The sequence below is a fragment of the Chelonia mydas genome, chromosome 7 (assembly GCF_015237465.2).
Source record: "Chelonia mydas isolate rCheMyd1 chromosome 7, rCheMyd1.pri.v2, whole genome shotgun sequence".
NCBI lineage: Eukaryota > Metazoa > Chordata > Testudines > Cheloniidae > Chelonia > Chelonia mydas.
Genome location: NC_057853.1, coordinates 116,213,751 through 116,235,978, shown reverse-complemented (window position 1 = coordinate 116,235,978; position 22,228 = coordinate 116,213,751).

The following is a 22,228-nucleotide window of genomic DNA, read 5'->3' as shown; positions in this document are numbered from 1 at the left end:
TGGGTTTATAAGGACAGAAAATTGGCAGCAGAAGGGGGTTGTGGGGAAAGTCTACAGCCACTCCCTGGGAGAAGGGAAGGTGTGTTTAGAGGGGACAGGGATAAGTAGTGACAATTACTGCCTGGGAGGAGGAAGTTGGGAGGCTGGTCAAACCCAGAGGAGGGGGACAGAGCTATGGAGGTAGGAGAGGGCTCGAGGAAAGGTGGAAAGATCTTAAAGGGAACAAACCTTGACTGGTGACTCTAGGGTCCCTGAGCCAGAACCTGGAGTAGGGGTGAGCCGTGAGAATGATTAAAGCATTAGAAACCATGTCTGAGAATGAACAATTCAAGGAGCTCAGTCTATATAGTTCAATAAAGAGATAGTTAAGGGTGAATTGATTAGTCTATCAGTACCTACATGGGGAACAAATATTTAATAATGGGTTCTTCAATCTAGCAGAAAAAGGTACAACAGGATCGAATGTCTAGAAGTTGAAGTCACATAAATTCAGACTGGAAATAAGGTGCAAATTTTTAATGGTGAGGGTAATTAACCATTGGAACAATTTATAAAGGGTTGTGGTGGATTCTCCATCACTGACCATTTAGAAGTCAAATTGGATGTTTTTCTAACACATCCTCTAGGAATTACTGGGGGGACGTTCTCTGGCCTGTGTTATATCGGAGGTCAGACAAAATGATTATAGTGGTCTTTCTCTGGCCATGGGATCTGAGTCTGATATTAAAAACCCACAGAGAGAACTCCTGAGATCTGTTTCTGGCTCTCTCATTTAACTCCTCTCTGTCTCAGTTTACCTATCTTTACAATCTGTACCCTCTTGCCCTCTGTGTGTGAGAGTTAGCTCATAGCTGTTTGATTCCAGGAATCTCAAAGCAATTTACAGTCTAATGTGTGTGATAACAAATATTGCTATTTACAATATTCCTATATACAGAGAGTGCAAAATTAGCAGCTGGCTGCCTGGAGTCTGAACAGAAAAGCTACCTAATTCTCTCTCTCTCTCTTTTTACATTCACTTATAGACCTTCTATTTGCAGTCCATGAGTCTAAGATTTGGCTGTTTTGCCACAACTTAGATCACACAGACTGGGAGCCCTTTCTTTCCAGCAAGGGTAATTACACCAGGTCTAATCAGTGCCAGCAAAGTATTTGCAATGATACTGTATTTGTCAGGTGAGGCGCATCCCTTGGAAGACGGAACTGATCAAACTCCTTATGAATTCGCAGCTGTCTCACATTTGTGATGGGTAACCTTTTCAGTAGGTGACAGGATGAGAGACTTATAAGAAGGGAAAAGCAACATCCGTATAGAAAGCCCAGTGAAAAACAATGTCAAATTCTGAATGGTTAAATGCCTTAAATAATATTACCGTTACAGAAATCGGGGCTGACTTTCAAAAGAGAAGGCTTTACAGCACAATCACCTGTATTTCCTCTGGGGTAATTACCTCTGATATTACACCTAGTGTATCATTATTTCCTGTTCTGCTACCCGTGATCAATACCTCCTAGAGCTTGAGACATTCTGCTACCAGCACTGAAATACTCTTTTTACATCTTTATGCTGTCATGAGAGCCACTGTCATTTCTAGCCTTATTTAACCAGCTGTCGTTTGTCTAAATCTTTCTCACTAACCATCCACTACTGCTGGTAGCAGGGGGAGAAAAAAGAAAACCCCACAAAACTGTCAACTTCTCTGATGATGTTTTCCAGCGTTGCAGCAGCACACATATATCACTTTTTTTCTTTTAAAAATTCCCCACCTATAACCACGCAACAAAGACTAGTGACCTTTCAATAGTCACAATTCTGTATGGTTAAACTCAGCAGAGGGAATCAATTTAACTCATGAATAAGAGAGTGGCCCCCAAAGGTATTGTGTGAGAGACCTGGTGGTCTCCTCTTGTTGCCAAGCATCATTGATAAAATCCTTGTCTGGCCTTGTCTGGCTGAAAAAGTTCTTCAGTCAGAATCTCTGTTTGTGACTTTGATGAATGTGGAGTTGCTTGTAGTAATTTGTGTGTGTTTGTGTTGATCTCAGTATTGTGATGTTCACCAGGTGCCTGGATTGAGTTAATTCCATAGCAGGAGTGTCAGGGAATTCACGCAGGAATCTAGACCCTGATGTACACAAATGCTTGAGAGACGATGCAAGAACTATTCGATTTGAAACCCTGCCTCAGCTCCCTGGCCAGCATGCAGCACAGGGTTTCCCAGGAGTGACTCTGTCCCGGCAGGGAGGGGGATCAAAGGGAACCATAGCAGGCTTGAAGCAACACATACTGCCTCAAGGAGAGAGATGTTTTTGAGACTGAGATTTGAGAGCCTGATGAGGAAGGCTATACCTACCAGGGTCCCCATCAGGAGGATAGACATGTGTGTAGGCCCCTTTGAAAACCTTTTCCTCCTATGCCATGCATTGCTCCTATGGCTAACTAAACAATACTTTTGTTTTAAGAAGGCTGTTTTGGGTTACTGTGATCTGCTAGTCAAAGGCTCCCAAAGGGGAGGAGCACAAGTACCAACCCCAGGCAGACTTGCTGGAGAAGCTCAGTTGATCCAAGGGTACTGCAGCCCAGGGGCCAGCCAAAGAGTGGGAGATCTGTGTGGTCCCACCTTAGAAGTAAGGGTACAGGGCCCCATTGCTGTGGGGGTGCACTCAGAAACTGGAACAGGGGTAGAGGAGCAACTAGTAGAGATACAGCTAATGCAGGAACCATGACAGTGATGTTGAACAAGTCACCGCACTGCTCTGTGCCTCAGTATCCCCATTTTACATATGGGGAAAAGGATACTGACCTTCTTTATAAAATACATCACAATCTGCTGTGTAAGAGCTAGCTCTTCTTATGTGTGAGTTTTGAATGTCTTATTCTTTCTACCTAAACTATCATAACCGGAGACACCCAACTGAACACTCCATGGTCCAAGTTTTCAGAATAATTCAGCTGCCATGTAGGCACTAAAATCAGGGCAGAGTTTGCAGAAGAGCTCAACACATTGGTGGCCAGATTTTCGAAGGAGATGAGCTGCCAGTGTCTGGAAAGGGACTGGTGAGGGCTGAGCACTTTTAAAACATCTGCCTAAATGGAAGCTAAACTTAGAAAATCTGGCCCCAGCTGTGGAGTTGAACATTTGAAAATTTAGCCCTAGCACTAACAGCAGGTAACAAACAGGGATAATTTGGGGGTGATCATGATGTGGAAGAGATCGTCCTTATCGTTTGAAGAGGAATGGATAATGTATCACCCCATCTACTTTGAGATGAAGCAAAGGCAAGCAGACTGCCAGAGAGATTCAGGAGTTCTGATCTGCCTCAAAGATCCAGGTTCATGGGCATGAGGGTAGACAGGTTTCTGGGTTACCCAATGAGTCGGATGGCAGAACAATGCACCACTTTGCAACACAGCACCGAGAGCCTCCCAATTAAACTGCATTTTTAATATCACTGAATGCAAATCCTTTCTTCATCCCGCATGTCAAGTATGATATAGGCTGTCTCTCTGAAATGTAAGTGACAGTAAAAGAGGTAACAGATATGCAAAACAGAAGAAACCAGAACACTGGGAGTGGAATGATACTAAGAGGATGTGGCAGGGATATTGCACTGAGGGTACTCATCAAATTGCTCTCAAATCTCATCTGGCTTCTGCTCACGCGCTCTCTCTCTCTCTCTCTCTCATTCCTCTTTTACCAAAGGGCAGGACAAATCCATCGCTTTCTATGAGGCTTGGGCTCCTGGAAACTGTATCCCTATTGCAAGCACAACCATTTTGCCAGCGGAAGTCTTCATTTGGGTGTCTCATCACTCTGTATAGCTGGCTTGCAGGCTTCACTCGTGGTTCCACTGAACATCAGTTCTTCTGTCAGCGAGGCCTTAAACGTTATAGCCCAGTGTCAGAATCCAGCCAGGCACCTGGGATTCCGGAAGCTTCCCCCCGCCAACCCCCCTTCCTCACAGCTGTGACTGAACATGGTCAGAAAAGGAGAGGAGGGTTCTTATATCATTAGTTCATGTATGGCCTGATCCAACCCCTGCCCCTTGAAGTTAATGAGTCTTTCCACTGGCTGCCTTGGGTTAGGCCCTCGCCTACAGTGGCAGGGCCATTACACGTGGTGCCATCGTCACTGCCAGAGGCATCCAGCAGAAACGTGTTCTATGACGGTGAGGAAACTCAGCAGCAGGGTCAGGGCACCGCTGTGCTTTCTGCCACGCTGCCCCCATGCCTGGGGGGAGCTCCCCACAAATATCTGCACTGCTAATTCATTATCTTCTTTCAAAACCCTCCTTGGCTGTGAGGCCTACAAACAGCTTGACAAGGGTTAGGCTGGCAGGCTGACCACTATTGTTTCGCTGCTTCCTTGTACTCCCCTGTCTGTATCCATCTATTGTCTCTTGTCCAATACTTAGATTGTATGCTCTTTGGGACTGACTCTTTGTTCTGTGATTGTCCTGCACCTAGCACCTGGGGTCCTAGTCATTGATTGGGGCTCCCAGGTGCTCAGGTAATACTACTAATAATAAAGGTGTCCAACATGGGAGTCCTTTGGCCGAGAAGACAGTATTGCTATCCCCAAATGTTCAAAAAGCATGAGTTAGGCTCACCAAAAATAATGAGATTGGCTTTAAAAGCATGATATCATGTAAATAGAATAGATTTAGGGTTCTTTTTATTTGTCTTCTGCTTTCTGAGCCTTTACGGTGCACTTGGGTCACATTTTGAAGCTTTCTTCACAGCCATAAGCTAGAAACTTACTTATTCTTTCAGAATGACGGCTGAAATCACCAACTATCTTCCTCGCTCCAGGAGCTGGGCCTTTAAGGAAAACAATGATCATGAGACTCATGACAAGATCATGAGAATTGGCAATGCTGAGCAGAGAAACTCCTCGGCAAGCTGCCAACAGGGATTCTCCTTTCATGTACGTGACTGAGGGAACAGAGGGACAGAACCTCACCATGAATCTGGACCATTATCAGAACAGGGTCACGATTAGCATCTTTGTTGTCAGACCCGAACAGAGGCCAGGGAATGAATAGGAATGGAGATCTGGAAGCTCTGCTCACACCTATGAGGTGTGGTTCTTCAAGATTGCCAGGGCACTGTGGGGAAAGTTTTTCATGTCACTGTCTTTGCTGTAGGTAAATAGAGGGCTTCAAAATCCAACAGTCTTTCACCAGTGCTAAAAATTCCTTAATTTTTCTGGTACTGAGTTTAGTCAGCATGCAGCCTTCCTGTGACTATCACCGCACTAACCGCCTTAAATTGCCATACTTTAGAGTAAGGTACCAGAATGCCACAAATACTGTGTTTACAATGGCACCGAGATTCATTCCAGCCTGGCCATTACAGACCCTAAGAGTCACCATGAAATTCACATTTAGTGTGGATGGGGGATATTAATTTTAGGACACTCTCACTCTTTAACTAGGGCTGTACTCCCTTTCCTCACACACGTGATTTTTGTCATCATGCTTTTAGAATAAAATCTTGCAGCTGCTATCTCTGGCCCCATGGTTAGGGTGCTGGGTTTGGGAGATATGGATACAGCTCCCTGCTCTGCAATAAATTTCCTGTGTGCTGTTGGGCAAATCACTTAGCCTTTCTGTGCCTCAGTTCCCCATCTGTAAAATGGAGATAGCAGTCATTCCTCACAGAGGTCCTGTGAGGGTAAATGCATTAGACTGTGAGCAGCTCAAATGTTATGGTCATGGGGGACATAAGGACCTTAGGTCAACCTCTCTGGAAAAATGCCCGTCGTGGTTTGCTTAATGACGCCATACTCTTTTTCCTCGTCTGGCCTTAAGCGTTAGGTACATCTATCGCCATGTGAGCAGAACAATGAGCTTTTGCTGAACAAGTGCCATACCCATAATTATTATTAGTGGCTATTTTGCTGCTCTTTTGATTCACTTAACGTTGTCAGTTAAAAAAACACAAAACAGAGGAGGAAGCAACTAAATCCAAGGTCCCCTTTCGCCCCAAACAATGACCTATGCTCTGAGCCATCTCTGTCCATAATTATTCATAAGAACGGCCATACTGTGTCAGCCCAAAGGTCCATCTAGCCCAGTATTCTGTCTTCCGACAGTGGCCAATGCCAGGTGCCCCAGAGGGAATGAACAAAACAGGTTATCATCAAGTGATCCATCCTGTCCCCTAGTCCCAGGTTCTGGCAAAGAGAGGCTAGAGTCACCATCCCTGCCAATAGCCACTGATGGACCTATCCTCCATGAATTTATCTAGTTCTTTTTTAAACGCTGTTATAGTCTTGGCCTTCACAACATCCTCTGGCAAAGAGTTCCACAGTTGACTGTGCGTTGTGTGAAGAAATACTTCCTTTTGTGTGTTTTAAACCTGCTGCCTATTAATTTCATTTGGTGACCCCTAGTTCTTGTGTTGTGAGAGCCAGTCATGATTTTATGGACCTCTATCATATCCCCCATTAGTTGTCTCTTTTCCAAGCTGAAAAGTCCTAGTCTTATTAATCTCTCCTCATGAGAAGCTGTTCCATACCCCTAAAAAATTTTTTCACCCTTTTCTGAACCTTTTCCAATTCTAATACATAGAATCATAGACTATCAGGGTTGGAAGGGACCTCAGGATGTCATCTAGTCCAACCCCCTGCTCAAAGCAGGACCAATCCCCAACTAAATCGTCCCAGCCAGGGCTTTGTCAAGCCTGACCTTATAAACCACTAAGGAAGGAGATTCCATCACCTCCCTAGGTAACCCGTTCCAGAGCTTCACCACCCGCCGAGTGAAAAACTTTTTCCTAATATCCAACCTAAACCTCCCTCACTGCAACTTGAGACCAATACATCTTTTTTGAGATGGGGATACCACAACTGCACGCAGTATTCAAGATGTGGGCGCACCATGGATTTATATAGAGGCAATATGATATTTTCTGTCTTATCTGTCCCTTTCGTAATGATTCCCAGCATTCTGTTAGCTTTTTTGACTGCCGTTGCACATTGAGTGGATGTTTTCAGAGAACTAGCCACAATGACTCCAAGATCTTTCTTGCGTGGTAACAGCTAATTTAAACCCCCATCATTTTATATGTGTAGTTGGAATTATATTTTCCAATGTGCATTACTTTGAATTTATCAACATTGGATTATATCTGCCATTTTGCTGCCCAGTCACTCAGTTTTGTGAGATCCCTTTGTAGCTCTTCACAGTGTGCTTTGGACTTAACTATCTTGAGTAGTTTTCTATCACCTGTAAATTTTGCCACCTCACTCTTTACCCCTTTTTTCCAGATCATTTATGAATATGTTGATCCCAGTACAGACCCCTGGGGGACGCTACTATTTACCTCTCTCCATTCTGAAAACTTACCATTTATTCCTACCCTTTGTTTCCTATCTTTTAAACAGTTATTGATCCAGGAGAAGACCTTCCCTCTTATCTCACGACAGCTTACTTTGCATAAGAGTCTTTGAGGGACTTTGTCAAAGGCTTTCTGAAAATCTAAGTATATTGTGTACACTGGATCCCCCTTGTCACATGCTTGTTGACCCCCTCAAAGAATTCTAGTCTATTGGTGAGGCATGATTTCCCTTTACAAAAATCATGTGGACTCTTCCTCAACAAATCGTGTTCATCAAGGTGGCTGACAATTCTGCTCTTTATTATAGTTTCAACCAATTTGTCCGGTACTGAAGTCAGGCTGACAGGCCTGTAATTGCCAGGATTGCCTCTGGGCCTGTTTTTTAAAATGGCGTCACATTAGCTCTCCTCCAGTCATCTGGGACAGAGGCTGATTTAAATGACAGGTTACCTCTCTCAGTGAGTAGTCCTGCAATTTCACATTTGGGTTTCTTCAGAAGTCTTGGGTGAATCCCATCTGGTCCTGGTGTCTTATTACTGTTTAATTTATCAATTTTTTTCCAAAACCTCCTCTAAGGATATCTCAATCTGGGACAGTTCCTCAGATTTGTCACCTAAAAAGAATGGCTCAGGTTTGTGAATCTCCCTCACATCCTCAGCCATGAAGATCAATGCAAAGAATTCATTTAGTTTCTCCACAATGGCCTTACTGTCCTTGAATGCTCCTTTAGCATCTCGATCATCCAGTGGCCCCAGTGGTTGTTGAGCAGGCTTCTGGCTTCTGATGTAATTACAAATTTTGCTGTTACTTTTTGAGTCTGGCTAGCTGGTCTTCAGATTGTTTTTGACCTCCTAATTATAGTTTTACACTTCACTTGTCAGATGTTTCCTGGGTCACTCAGACATATCAGCCTCCTCCATTGCCCTGCTTATTGGCGAATGTCTGCACAGTTAAATTGTTTGGATTAGCAGCTGTAGCAGTCATGACATGGAGTTCTTTCAGAATAAATACTCCTGTGCTCATGGCTGCATAATGACATGTTCAATCTGCAAATGGTATATAATGGTAATTTATGTCACAGGTGCAAGGGCCAGGATTTCCTGACATTACACATGAATACTGTTTGCTGCCACTAAGGATCAGGGCCTCCACACCCCATGGTCTGGTATGATAATGGGCTAGCCGCTATATAATAGACAAGCCACTTCAAGAATGGCCAGATCATTGACACTGTGCCGTTGAGTCCACACCTTCCTTAGATTGAAAACTGCTGGGTGAGACCTATTCTCTCTCCCTTAACTGCCCTTGCAAAAACATCAATAAGCCCTAGCTTGTTTTCTAGCTGGACTTTATAATACCCTATGTCCCACAGTTTCTAAACCTCTGTCCTTCCTCTGGACTGCCACCAAATCCTGCCAGTTCCTCCTCCACATCAGCTCAAACCTCTGTCCTTTCCTTTTCTCTTTCTAGAGCTGGATTACCTTTCCCAGTTGCTTTTGTGGTCCCTTTCACAGGGCTGAGGGTACATTCTCAATCTAGCCCAAAGACAGGGCTTGGATATTTTGCCTCACTTAACCCCCACAAACACCGTGGATTTCCCTGAGCAGTGAACTACACCTTGCACAACAGACAGCCTTGGTTTTTAGGCCATCTTTATACTACAGATTTCTGCTGAAAAAGCTGTGTCAGGGAGGGATTTGAAGAGGCTTGATCCCTGACTGACATAGCTTTACTGGCTAAAGCCACTAGTGTAGGTGCAGTTATACCAGTATATGTGAAATTTTGCTGTTATGGCTTGTTTCTGGGGGTAGATGGTGGGGGGCACAGAATAAGCTTCTGCCTCCACACTAGGAACGGTTGCCGGAAGACTATACTGCTATATCTATACTGGTAAAGCACTCCTGCTGTAGACATGACCTTAATTAGTTTGCATATTGTGGAAATCGCATCTTTAATAGTTTTTTATGTCCTCTTATTGTATTTAATAGGGAACCACTGCTTTGAATGTTCTGTATTTGAAAAGCTTGTTGTTTAAATAAGTTGATTTAACACAACATAATAGGAATAATTTAATTTTATTAGGTTAGAGGGAAGCGATAGGGAGGTCCTGGGGAGTTTCATTCTAGCGTTAGCCACCGATTCCCTCTAACCTTGAGACAATCTCTTCTCAACGTTCTTGTGTCTCAACACCCCCAGAAAAAGCGGGTCAAATGCAGGACCATGACTGAAAAGCAGGTGTTGCGTGGGGGGTGGGGGGAGAGGGTATTTCAAAATATCCATAACAAATGAAAATGTTGCAAAACTCAGAAGTGAAATGTTCATTTCCGTCTGCCCATGTCATAGCTTTGTTGCATAAACAAATCAAGCAACTAGACTTTGGAACGCAGTCATAGGGCCAGATTCGACTGTTTGTACTTCCATTGGGTTACAACTTACATTGAAGTTGCTAGGATTGTAACAAAGCATGCCATTATTCAAAGCACGGTGAACTGAAAACCAGTGTGTGTGTGTGTGCTGTCTGCAGCTGTGAACGTAAGAGGAGGAGCAGTTTTGCATAGGAAATCAGTTCACTTCCATCAGCGGTTAGCTGGCCCAGTTGCATGGGTGTGGGGCAAGGCGGTTTGGTGTGTGGGGAAAACTTGATTCCTTTTGTTAGGACAGACACTAAAGGGAACCAGCTGCCTTGTGTAAAGTGTCAGCTCCTCTCCAGGGCTCTCAGATTTCATTAGTCAGGCTCATATAAAAACCAACGGCTAGTATGTGATGTTAGACGTAATCCTGAGCCGGGGTGGTGCATAAGGCATATTCCCTCAGAAGTAGCCTTGAGGGGCACTGAGTACCAGACACACCTTGAAGTCACTATTCCCCACCTGTGTTCCCCTTGCTCCAGGGAATGAGGTTTCAGATTACTATCCACTTGTATCAATGACAGAGTAACACTCACCCAAGCTGGATCAAATGCTCTGCCAGAACTCCATCCATTCTCCACCCCTCCTGCCCACTCACAACACAGCTGGTAGCCCTGCTTACTCCTATACCCTGACCCACATCCAAGTGGCATAAGAGAGATTTTCTCCCTTGCATGGGTGATAGATCAAGACACAAGCTAGACCTTTATAATTGTTTGTTTTGAATAGAGCCATGGCCAATAACAGAAAGGGGAGGAGAGATGACAGAGTCTACTGTCTGAAGGTAGCAGCAAACCCTGAATGCCTATTAGATGAGCTATGAAAGAGAGAAATTTGCACGACCGACCAGTGGTCTGAAGACATGCTGCACTGATATCCCGTCACATTTTATTCCGGCAAAGCATTACCCTTGGGAATGTTGGTTTTGCTTTTGTGATGGGGAAATCAGTCACTTTCACAAGGAAATGGTTTGAAATTCCAAGGCAGGACTTTATTTTTAATGCCATTCCCTACTGGGGCTAAGCCAAATTCAAGATCAAAAGTGAGCTGGCCACCCATGTCTGTTAATAACTATTTATAACCCATTTAATTCTCCCCAAGCATTCAGTAGATGTGGAGTGAAAAGTGGTGACAGTCTCCCACCTCAGAAACAATCTTAAGACTTACATAGAAGTCATCTAGAATGCTGACAGGTGAATTGGCGAAGAGACTGGTATTCGCATCTTTAACAAAGTGCAAGGGCTGACTTTACAAATCAGAAATCTTTGTATTTAAGAAGTGGGGGGGGGGGGGAATGCCAGATCTTCAAAACAACACATTACCCCATAACTTCCACTTAGGCTTGTAAATACGTGGCCAGATGTTTCATTTGAGAATGCGGGGAGCTGTTGAAAATCTGGCCCAATATATCTGAAACCTGGTTTTCTTCATTCTACCTTCATTTCAGCATTCAGTTTATCTCCCGCAAGAGCTGATGGCTGACACCTCTAGCCATGTGGAATATGCATGCACGCCAGATCCCTTTCAGGTCGGCGTGTTTGTGCTGCCACCGACAATTGCAAGAGGAAAACAAAGATCTTGAATCTTTCATCTTGGAAGGTAAAAGGAACATTTCAGGCAGCGTCACTGGGCTGGGCTTCTCCCCAGCTCCAAAGCATGCACGGCCATGCCCACTCTTTCCAGGAAGTTTGTTTTCTTAAATAGAAACAAACAAACAGACTCTTCACTAAGTCCTTCCCTTGTAGGTTTCAGCTCCACCCCTCTCTGGAGCCTCTGACAGCTTCCCAGTCCCAACCAGCTCTGTGAGCACCTGGCCTCCTTGCACCACCACGGGACATACCACAAGAGTTAGCACCGTGCACTGTGACTTTCCCTCCTCCCGCACAGCCTCTCTCAATCAATCCCCCCTTCCACCTGCCCACTACCAGGTGCAGCCCAGCCCCCCTTTAACTGGCTGGATTGAACTCACCTGCTCTGGTCCGGGAGGGCTGGTCTAGTCTATTCACAGGGACCAGCTATCCTGTGACAGTCAGTTTTTAAAAGGAGATTGTCTTTCTAGGAATGTTGAATCGAAAATAAGTTGCCTGATGTGAATTCCAGGCTTAGGATTGGATGCAAACTTTTACAAAATATTATGGGGCTTGGGACCCAAAGACAAGGCTGAGATCGTCAAAGGTGATTAGGGGAGTTAGCTCCCATTTAGTTCAGTGAGAGCTGTGTTGCTATGCGGCTCTGGCTAAATAGCCTAGTGACAGTCCGCTTAGGAAATCTCTTCCCGAGCTTTTGGCCCACAACAGAGGCTAGGGCCTGCTGTGGAGTTCCCAGTTATAACCTGTGGTGTACTGCTGGCACTTCAAGCAAGAAGGATTTCCTGGTCCTGCTTGCAGGCTGGGGGGCCTCTGAGGGAAGCCATGTGATCTTGGTCCTCTGAGTCCTTCAGAATCTGCCTACAGCCAGTCTGGAAAGAATCAGCTTAAAGCAACTTGGGGATAGTTGTACTTCTCTGCCATAGGAAGCAGCTTGTTTTTTGTTTTTTCTCTCTGTTTTTTTGCGGGGGGAAAGGGTTCTCGTGTCATCATTCTGAATCTTAAAAATAGTGTTATGTTGCAACCTTCCCTAGAGAGTATTTGTTTTCATCTACCTGCTCTGTGTGCCATGAACATAACAGAATCAGATCCAACCTTTTACAGAATGTTTGTTTGGATCTGGTGTTTTGGGTCGTTTTGAAGGAATCTTTTGCTTCCTTAGGAGTAAATTAGCAGTGGGTACTAGAGGCAGTTATGGCATTTCACACCCATCTCACTTTTAAGAAAATGTGAAATACTTGGCTTTCTGAACAAAGATTTAAGCATTAGATTTGAGTAACACAGTCAGGGTGGCCTTTTGCGAATCCTCCCCAGGGATGTTAAAGAAATGGGGAGAGACAGATCTGGGGTGTATTTAGTTCTGGTAAGTGAAAGACAAGCTTTAGAAATGATATTATTCTTGTTGTGTTTCTGGGTGAGATCCCTGACCATGACTTATATCCCTAGAGGCTGCTTAAGGCCACATGCTTTACTAGATCTTAGGACTACCCGCCCCGCCACGCACGTAAGAAATGTATTACTATAAGGTTATAAACCAGAGAGGTTTCAGAGTAGCAGCCGTGTTAGTCTGTATCCGCAAAAAGAACAGGAGTACTTGTGGCACCTTAGAGACTAACCAATTTATTTGAGCATCAGCTTTCATGAGCTACAGCCCACTTCACAGCTCATGAAAGCTTATGCTCAAATAAATGTGTTAGTCTCTAAGGTGCCACAAGTCCTCCTGTTCTTTTTATAAACCAGAGAGTAATTGGAAATCTTATAGGGCCTGACCTGAACGGGCTTTAGCCCAGGCTTTTCGGAATGGGAGACCCCAGACTTAAGCTGTCCTGCTCCTGATTTTTCACCAGTCTCTGAACAGAAGCGCACGATTGGAAGTGCACTTCGCTGGCACAACCTGAGCAACAGAGTTACAGGCAACACTAGCGTGAGAATTGCAAGAGACCATTGCAAACAAGGGGAACAGCAGGGAGTCTAATCCAGTGTAACATGTAAATGAGCACGCGGGCGCCGAATGGAAATGTAAGGCCCCAAAACCAGCTGAGCTCAGTAAACAACAGAGGGGGAAATGGGCAGAAAAAGCCTTTTTAAAAAGAGAGTGTTTTAACTAGATTTTCACACACTGGGCTGAATAAAGCAGTTAGCAGCGTGCCTATGTGAGGCATGCAGAAGTGGACTGGAGCGCAGCTAAATTAGCCTTGTCACATTCATTTCCCTTCTTGTTCATCTGCCATCTGGAGATGAGCCACCCCACAATGGCCCTCATTTCTTTCATTTCAGGCATCCCAAGGGATTTTGAACAAGACATCCAAGAAGCCCTTTTACCGCTTCTGTTTCATTACTATGCACATTAGGAGAGCTGCTTTTTCCTCTCCCTCTTACTGGAGACTATATATCTCAATCATCCAAGTATCTCTTACATTTGGGCATAAGAATTTTTGCACCTTAGCAATCAGGGTGTGGGGTGAGGAGTGAGAAATGCAGATCTCAATGTAGTTACCACAACTGCCACTCATAATTATCACAAGCTTTGCTAATCTGATTAGATGTTCTCAGAGTCCTATACTGTAGATCCGGTTGTGGCAACAAAAAAGATGTAGCATCAGGCAGTTACGGCAGGGGGCAAGGAGTCAGTGCTCCTGGATTCTAGTCCTACCACGGCCACCAGTCCAACCTAGGCTTACCCATTTGCAACATGATGTTTATACCTGCAGTGCAGTGATGTCCGTAAGATTTAGACCCAGGTTCGGTCATAGGGTTGCCAGGCGTCCGGTTTTCAATCAGAACGCCCTGTAGAAAAGGGACCCTGGTGGCACCGGTCAGCACCACTGACCGGGCCATTAAAAGTCTGGTTGGCAGCGCAGCAGGGGCCCGGGGCTAAGGCAGGCTCCCTAGCTCCATGCATCTTCCAGAAATGGCTGCCAAGTCCTTGCAGCCCCTGCCCCCAGCACCGGCTCTGCAGCTCCCATTGGCCGGGAACTGTGACCAATGGGAGCAGTGGGGGCAGTGCCTGCAGGTGCAAGGGCCGTGCGCAGAGCCTCCAGGGCTGCCTAGGTGCCGGCAGGAACTGGCAGCTGCTTTCTGGGAGCCACCGGGACCCCGAATTCCCTCCCACACCCCAACCCTCCACCCAACCCCTGACCCCCCTCTTCTACTCCAACCCCCTCATCCCCAACCCCACCCCAGAGCCCACATCCCCAGACAGAACCCTCACCCACTCCCCCCACACCCCAACACCCTGCCCCAGCCTGAAGCCCCCTCCTGTACCCAAACTCCTCATCCCTGGCCCCACCCGGAGTCTGCACCCCCAGCCCAGAGCCCTCACCCCCCTTGCATCCCACCCTCCTGCCCCAGCCTGGAGCCCTCTCCTGCACCCCAAACACCTCATCCCCACCCCAGAGCCAGGTTGGGGGTGAAAGTGAGTCAGGGTGGGAACAGTGAGCGATGGGGGAAATGGAGTGAGCGGGGGGGGCAGGGCCTCAGAGAAGGGGCGGGGTGGATGTGGGGCAAGGGTGTTCGGTTTTGTGCGATTAGAAAGTTGGCAACCCTGTTCTGTCACTATTGCTTCTGTTGAGTAGCACCTTATTCTGCTAGTAGCCCATAGGACTCTTCAGAATCAACGTGCCAAATCTGTGTTGGGTTCTGTCTGTAACCTCTGCCCTAACCACACACCACTCCCAGAGCTAAGAATACAACCAGGAAACTTGATCTGCCTAACAATCCACTGCTGTCTCACAAGTAGTTAAATAACCCATTGGTGAGTCACATGATCATCCCCTTCTAAATGCTGATCCACATAAAGGATAACAGTCTACTTCTGCTGATAGTTACTCCTTCCATTCAAGTAGCAGAGGTCTGTGCTGTGCAATTGCCGGTCCCTGGGCTGTTCCCTGTAAGGGTAGCAATATCTGGCCCCCAATTAATATTTAAATGCTTTGGAGATCCTTTGCTAACAGGCAGTACAAAAATATAAATGATAATCATTGGGCTGAATCCCTAAGTTCCAGGTCAGAGCTGGGTTTTTTTGCACAGTCCTTAGTTAAGTCTCCCACTGACTTCAGTAAAAACAGTTGGCCTATAATATTTAAGGTGAAATATTTAAGACAAGGCCCCTCTATATGTAAGGAGAAAAGTACAGGCTTCCACACACGTATTCCGTAGTCGTGTGGAACTTGCCAGAATATCAAGTTTGGGAAGCTTCATTTGTCCACAGTTATCACGCTGCATGGAAGGGTCCATATACATGCTATTATTACGAAATTTCCTTCCCTCACACAAAAATAAATGATGTAAGTAAATTACTTGGCTCACTAGGAACTGCCAGATAGAATGATTCAGAGATTAATCAATCTCATTAAAATGCTGAGCAGCCAATTAAAATGTTCATTCAGCTAAAAGCTGTTGCAAAATTAAAATTTAGCAAATCTAATTCCGTGAATGATTTAGCGAGAAGAACAATCAAACAAAAAGATTTTGTCAAGACCATTATTATGTAAAAACAACAATCAGTTCAGTTCCGTGGGTATTTATACAGCGTCTCTCGCAAAGGAAAGAAGCCGCAGTAGTGTAAGCTGAACAATAATTACCTTAATGAATGCCCGGAGGAAATATGTAGGGCCAATTATAATAATTTCCTCTCCCAACAAAAAGGAACAGTTCTTTAATATCAAAGCTAATTGGAGCATGTGGTACATTTTCCAATAGGGAGGCAAAATGGCATATTTTAATTTAAGACAAATTCTCTGCTGGTCTAAATAGGCCTATTCTGTTGATGTCAATGCAATTCAGCACATTTACTCCAGCAGAGAATTTGGCCCATTAAGATGAAATTTGCATGGGTTTGGTTGACTGGATGTCTCACGATACTGGCATAGGCTTAGAGTCTTTCACCTGCGAGGGCTGGTTTACAGGACTCTAATTGTGCTGATGGACCTGATTATAAGAATCGTGTTGGGGGACATGCGTAACACACAGGTTTGACTTGCAGGGACTTTGGGACCAATTTGTGGTTTAATGTTCTGCAGCTCAGCAGTGTCCAATATGGCAGCACACTTCGGGGACATCGTGAAAATATGGTTGAATCCTGACTGGTCTCCTGAAGAAGATCTCTGTGTGGCTCAAAATATTCTCTCTCTCTCCAGCAGAAATTGGTCCAAGAAAAGCTAATATCTCACCCGCCTTGTCTGTCTAGTCTCAGCCATGAATTAGTGTTGGCTGCGTACAGCCTTGTTGTAACAGAGTTTTTAATGAGCCAGGAGAGCTGGGCTTTATTCCCAGCTTTGCTACTTACTCGCCTTGAGCCAGTTGCTTAGCCTAGTGTTTTCAGGCTTCTGTGAGTTCACAGTGTGGAAGGTAGGCACCTTATTTTCTATGAGAGTGGAAGACAGCTATTTTCAGCTGGTTTTTCAGGTGCCTTTGCTGGCTGAAAGCTTGCCCAAGATAGTGCAAAGATAATGAGTGTGCTTGGCTCTGGGATTTTCCAAAGATACCAGACTGGGTAGCTACCCAGCACTTCTGCAAGCCTCGGAGTACAGTTCAAAAAAGTAGATGCACGCAGCTACCTGGCTGACTCCAGGGGCCTCTCTGAGGGTTTTCGTCTGGGACTCAGGAGATCTCTACCACAAATTCCCTGTAATTTTGGTCAAGTCACATGTGGCCAGATTTTCCAAAGAATTTGGCTCCCATTCCGGCCCGTAAAAAAAGGGCCAGATTTTTCAAGGTCCGCACAGCGGTTCCCATTCTGACACTTGGTGAGCTTTTTAAAAATCTGGCCATTGATCTCTCTCTTTGCATCAGTTCCCCTGTCTGCAAAATGGGGACAAAAAATACTCCCTTTAATCTGCCTTGTCTATTTCAACTGGCCATTGATCTTTAGGGGCAGGGACTGTCTTGCTAAGTGTTTTATACAATGCCTGGCACAATGGGGTCCATATATCAGTGGGGGTGGGGGGTCTCTAGAGATTACACATGCAAAAATAGTAAAAACATACCCGTGTTATGTTGGTGTAAGATTGGAAGAAGTGCACAATGGCTCTGTTTTTTGCCAAGCCAGCCAGGCAGGTGAGTAATAGTGCTGTATGGCACCAACAACACTCAGATAAAATGATCAGATTGGTATCACTTGTTAGGATTTTTTTTTTTAATACCTGAGAAGGGAGCACTGCCATAGGACTGATGCCTCTGGCTCTGAAAGTACAGGCTGCAGCATTTAAGTAGCAGCAGAAGACCATTATTCCATGGCAACATTTTATCCCTGTGACAAGTACATCTCTCTGCTCGTGCCTGAAATTCCATTGATTCCCAGCTCCCTTCAGCGGCTCGTCTTCCCATAGGTGATTACAAAGCGACGTGTGCGTTGCTGGGCTTTGTCTCACTGGGTCAGGCTGGATGACAGATGTGACATAACCCAGCAGGGTCTGTCACATGCTTTGCCAATTAAGAAAGGGAAATTACCTGCTAACTGGAGGCAGGTGCTTCTGCTGCAATGGGCATATTGTTGGCCAAGAGATAGCTTGATGAGCACCAGGCATTATTCACTGTGATATCTGCAGTTCAAAAGGAGTAATTCTCTACAGCGTAGAGGTCCGACACCAAACCCTGTACACCAAGGGCAATTTGGAGATGCAGATGGTCTTTTGCACTATGGTGAATTTCACCCTACGCTGTCCCTAGTCTGCTCTGTGTAAGGTAGACCAAGCATGACTTGCACATGAGACAAGCTCTGTGTGGCTCCTCCCAGCTCGCGCAGGGCTCTGTTTTGGCTCACTCAACAGATCTGCCACTGACAGACAACGAGGGGTCTCCAGTGGGATGCACACTCTTTGTCCTGATGTGCACACTGCAAGTGCATTGCAGCTCTGAACTCGATCAGGTGCCAGTGAGGGTGCAGACTGTCCGTGATGTTCCCACTGCCGCTGGGGTAACAAAGGCTGCATGCAGTGCTGATGTGTACACGGTGCGGGGGGAGGAGTTTTTATATGATGTGTCCATGCAAGCAAAGGGGGGGAGTTTCTTATTTTGAGGCAGTGACTGATTTACAATCAAAGAGTGTCACAAAGCACAGGTCCACGCTGCAAAAAAAAAAACCAACCAAACCAACCAACCCTGCATCAGTCAGTCTCAGAGCCCGGGTCTAATGACTCTGGCTTATGGGGCTCGTGCTGCGGCACTAAATATAGGAGTGTAGATGTTCCCACTTGGGCTGGAGCCCAAGTTTGAGACTTTCCACCCTTACCAGGTTTCCGAGCCCAAGCAGCAATGTCCATTCTGCTCTTTGTATCACCGAAGATCAAGCCCCGTGAGTCTAAGTCACTTGACTTGGACTCTGAGACTTGCTGGATGGGGTGTTTTTTATTTATTTGTTTTTACAGTGCAGACATATTCTTAGAGAAGTTGATGATGGGATGGAAAGAAGCCAAAAAAACCCCACATGATTCTGCTGCAGAGATACCAGCTGGAGCCATAGCTCCATTTATTGTGGGGCCATCGGGTAGGTTGTCCGGTTGCTTTAAGGACCTCAGTATATCATGCTTCTGTGGTGGTTGAAAGGCCACTAGAGCCTGTCAAGAAATTCAGGCACTTGAGCAGATGTTGCCACAGCTGGTAGCACCATGGCCATAGCTAAACTGATGCTGGGGATACTACTTCAAGTACTTAGTTCTCATACAGCACTTGTCATTCAGAGAGCTCCAAGTGCTTTGCAAAGGACTGAAAGAGCATTAGCCCCTTTTTACAGTTGGGGAAACTGAGATACGGCAAGGGAAGGGATTTGCCCAAGGTGATCTATCAAAGTGGTGGTAGAGCCATGATTTGAACCCAGGTCTCCTGAGTCCTAGTCCAATGTCCTAGCCACTAGACCACACTGTCTCATATAGTAAGTTTAGTGCCCTTGCTGTCCATACTCCCCCACTATATGAGTTCAACTGCTAATAAGGGCAAGTCTGTAATGACACAGACTCCATCCTATTTCTCATCTGCACACTGCCCCCCTGCTCTGACCTCAAAGGATTTCAGGTCACATTTACACTAGTCTGCAAATTACCCTTCCATCTCACTTGCACCTCCCAGGTGACTACTTAGCCACATCTAAATCATCACACCACCCTTTACACAGCTAATTAATTGAGTCCAGTGACTTGCCAATAGGCGGGAGACTTCGCTAATTAGATAGGCTTGCTCTAATGCTTGGCTGCTGTGTGGCCCCCATCTACACTCATCTCATCATGCTTAAAGCTCTCTGGACTCTATTTTTTTTCTACCAAATGGTTGTCAACTTAAAAGAAACAGTAACTTACCCTTGCTGCTCCCATAGTAACTGGCTTCGGTCATCTGTTCACTATACTGTACTGTGAAAAAGAATTAGGCTAAATTATAGTTTCTTTTGCTCTTCTCCTTTTATCAGATCCCGAGTTTAGCTGCATTGGCAGCAGCTATCCTTTTTCTTTTTAATTCCCCAAATTTATAAGGGTAATTAACCATTGGAACAATTTACCAAGAGTTATTCTAGCAATTTTAAAATCAAGGTTGGATATCCCCAAAGAGATGTTCTAGTGCAAACAGGAATTATTTGGAGGAATCTCTCTGGCCTGTTTTTAGACAAGAGGTCAGACTAGATGATCACAGTGGTCCTGTTTGGACTCTATGAAAAACATTAGCGTATGTCCGTGAGCTCCTTTCTTAGAGGCTGATGCTCTACCCATTGAAGTCAACTGGATTCTTAATGGGCTTTGGCTCAAACCTATTATTTCTATTTATCTCCCCTCAAAAGTATTTCAATTCTGATCTCAGTCATTCACTATACCTGAGGTTTGTCTACATGGGAGTTAAGGTGAATTAACTAAAGTCTTAAATTAAAGCACACGCAACTCCTATGTAGACACTTTTATTTAGAAGTAAAGAGACCTTAAGCCTGGTCAACACTACAGGGTTAGGTTGACATAAGCTGCCTTGCATCAACCTAGCTGTGGAAGTGTCTTCACTCAAATTTGCCTCCCATTGATGTAAACGCATCTCTATGCCAATTTAGTAACACCACCTCCCCGAGTGGCATAGTCAGTCGATGTAATTAGGTCAGCGCAGTGTCAGTGTACACACTGTGTTCCTTATGTCAACTGTCTCTGGCTTTCAGGAGCTATCCCACAAAGCCCCACACTGACAATACAATCAATGCAAGTGCTCCTGGTGAGGACACACACTGCTGACACAAGGAGCTACGTGTGTGCACACAAGTGATTTAACTGTGGTGGTTTTATAGGGTAGTTATGGCTTCAGTTTGCCATAGCTCAGTCCAGAGGAGGAAAGTATGGTGAACTAAGGAGACTTCAGATGACAACATCTATGAGGGGGGAGTTTAATGTGCTTTAATTTACATACTTTTTTAGCTGCTTCATCTTAACTTTCCTGAGTGTCCCCATGTACATAAACACAGAGATTAAACTGAATCTAGTTTTTATGTCTGACGTCTCACAGGATTATAGAATAAGACATAATGATGGAAAATATTAAGGTCGGGTGAAATTTTTCATGAGAATCTTTTTGTTGAAAAATGAGCTTTTTTTAAAAAAAAACTGAAAAATTTAACACACTTTTTGTTTTTTGTTTGTTTTTTTTCAAAATGTTGGAGGTGGTTTGGATGAAATTAGAAAAAGCAACAACTTTTCCCATCGTTTATTGGGGTTCTTTGTTTATTTGATCCATTTTTTCCTGTTCTTTCCATATTTCTCTCCCATCCCTTTTTTATTCTAAAAAGAAAAAAATGAAGGGAAAAAAATAACAAAAATTCTCAAATGATTTTTTTGAGGAAAAGATCACTTTCTTGCATAAGAATGGTTCCTTTTTTAAAACTGAGAATTAAATATGATTTTGACCAGGTCTAGAAAATACATATTTGGCTACTTTAATTATCAGAGCAAATAACCGAAAACCTGTGTCTACTCTCACAAATCTTGGGAGAAAGGCCAGTCCTTGCCTACAGACAGCCCCCCAACCTGAAGCGAATACTCACCAACAACCACATACCACACAACAGAACCACTAGCCCAGGAACCTATCCTTGCAACAAAGCCCGTTGCCAACTGTGCCCACATATCTATTCAGGGGACACCATCACAGGGCCTAACAACATCAGCCACACTATCAGGGGCTCGTTCACCTGCACATCCACCAATGTGATATATGCCATCATGTGCCAGCAATGCCCCTCTGCCATGTACATTGGTCAAACTGGACAGTCTCTACGTAAAAGAATAAATGGACACAAATCAGATGTCAAGAATTATAACATTCATAAACCAGTCGGAGAACACTTCAATCTCTCTGGTCACGCAATCACAGACATGAGGGTCGCTATCTTAAAGCAAAAAAACTTCAAATCCAGACTCCAGCGAGAAACTGCTGAATTGGAATTCATTTGCAAATTGGATACTATTAATTTGGGCTTGAATAGAGACTGGGAGTGGCTAAGTCATTATGCAAGGTAGCCTGTCTCCCCTTGTTTTTTTCCTGCAAACCCCCCCCCCCCCCCAAGACGTTCTGGTTAAACTTGGATTATTGCTGTGCACATTGTAAGATGAGCTGTTGCCAGCAGGAGAATGAGTTTGTGTGTGTGGTTTTTGGAGGGGGGTGTGTGTGGGGGGGGTGAGAACCTGGATTAGTGCTGGAAATGACCCACCTTGATTATCATGCGCATTATAAAGAGGGGTTTCAAAGGGGGATGGGCTGTTGCCAGCAGGAGAGTGAGTTTGTATGTGTGTGTGTGGGGGGGGGGGGAAGGGTGAGAAAACCTGGATTTGTGCTGGAAATGGCTCTACTTGATGATCACTTTAGATAAGCTGTTGCCAGCGGGGGAGTGGGGTGGGAGGAAGTTTTGTTTCATGGTCTCTGTGTGTGTATATA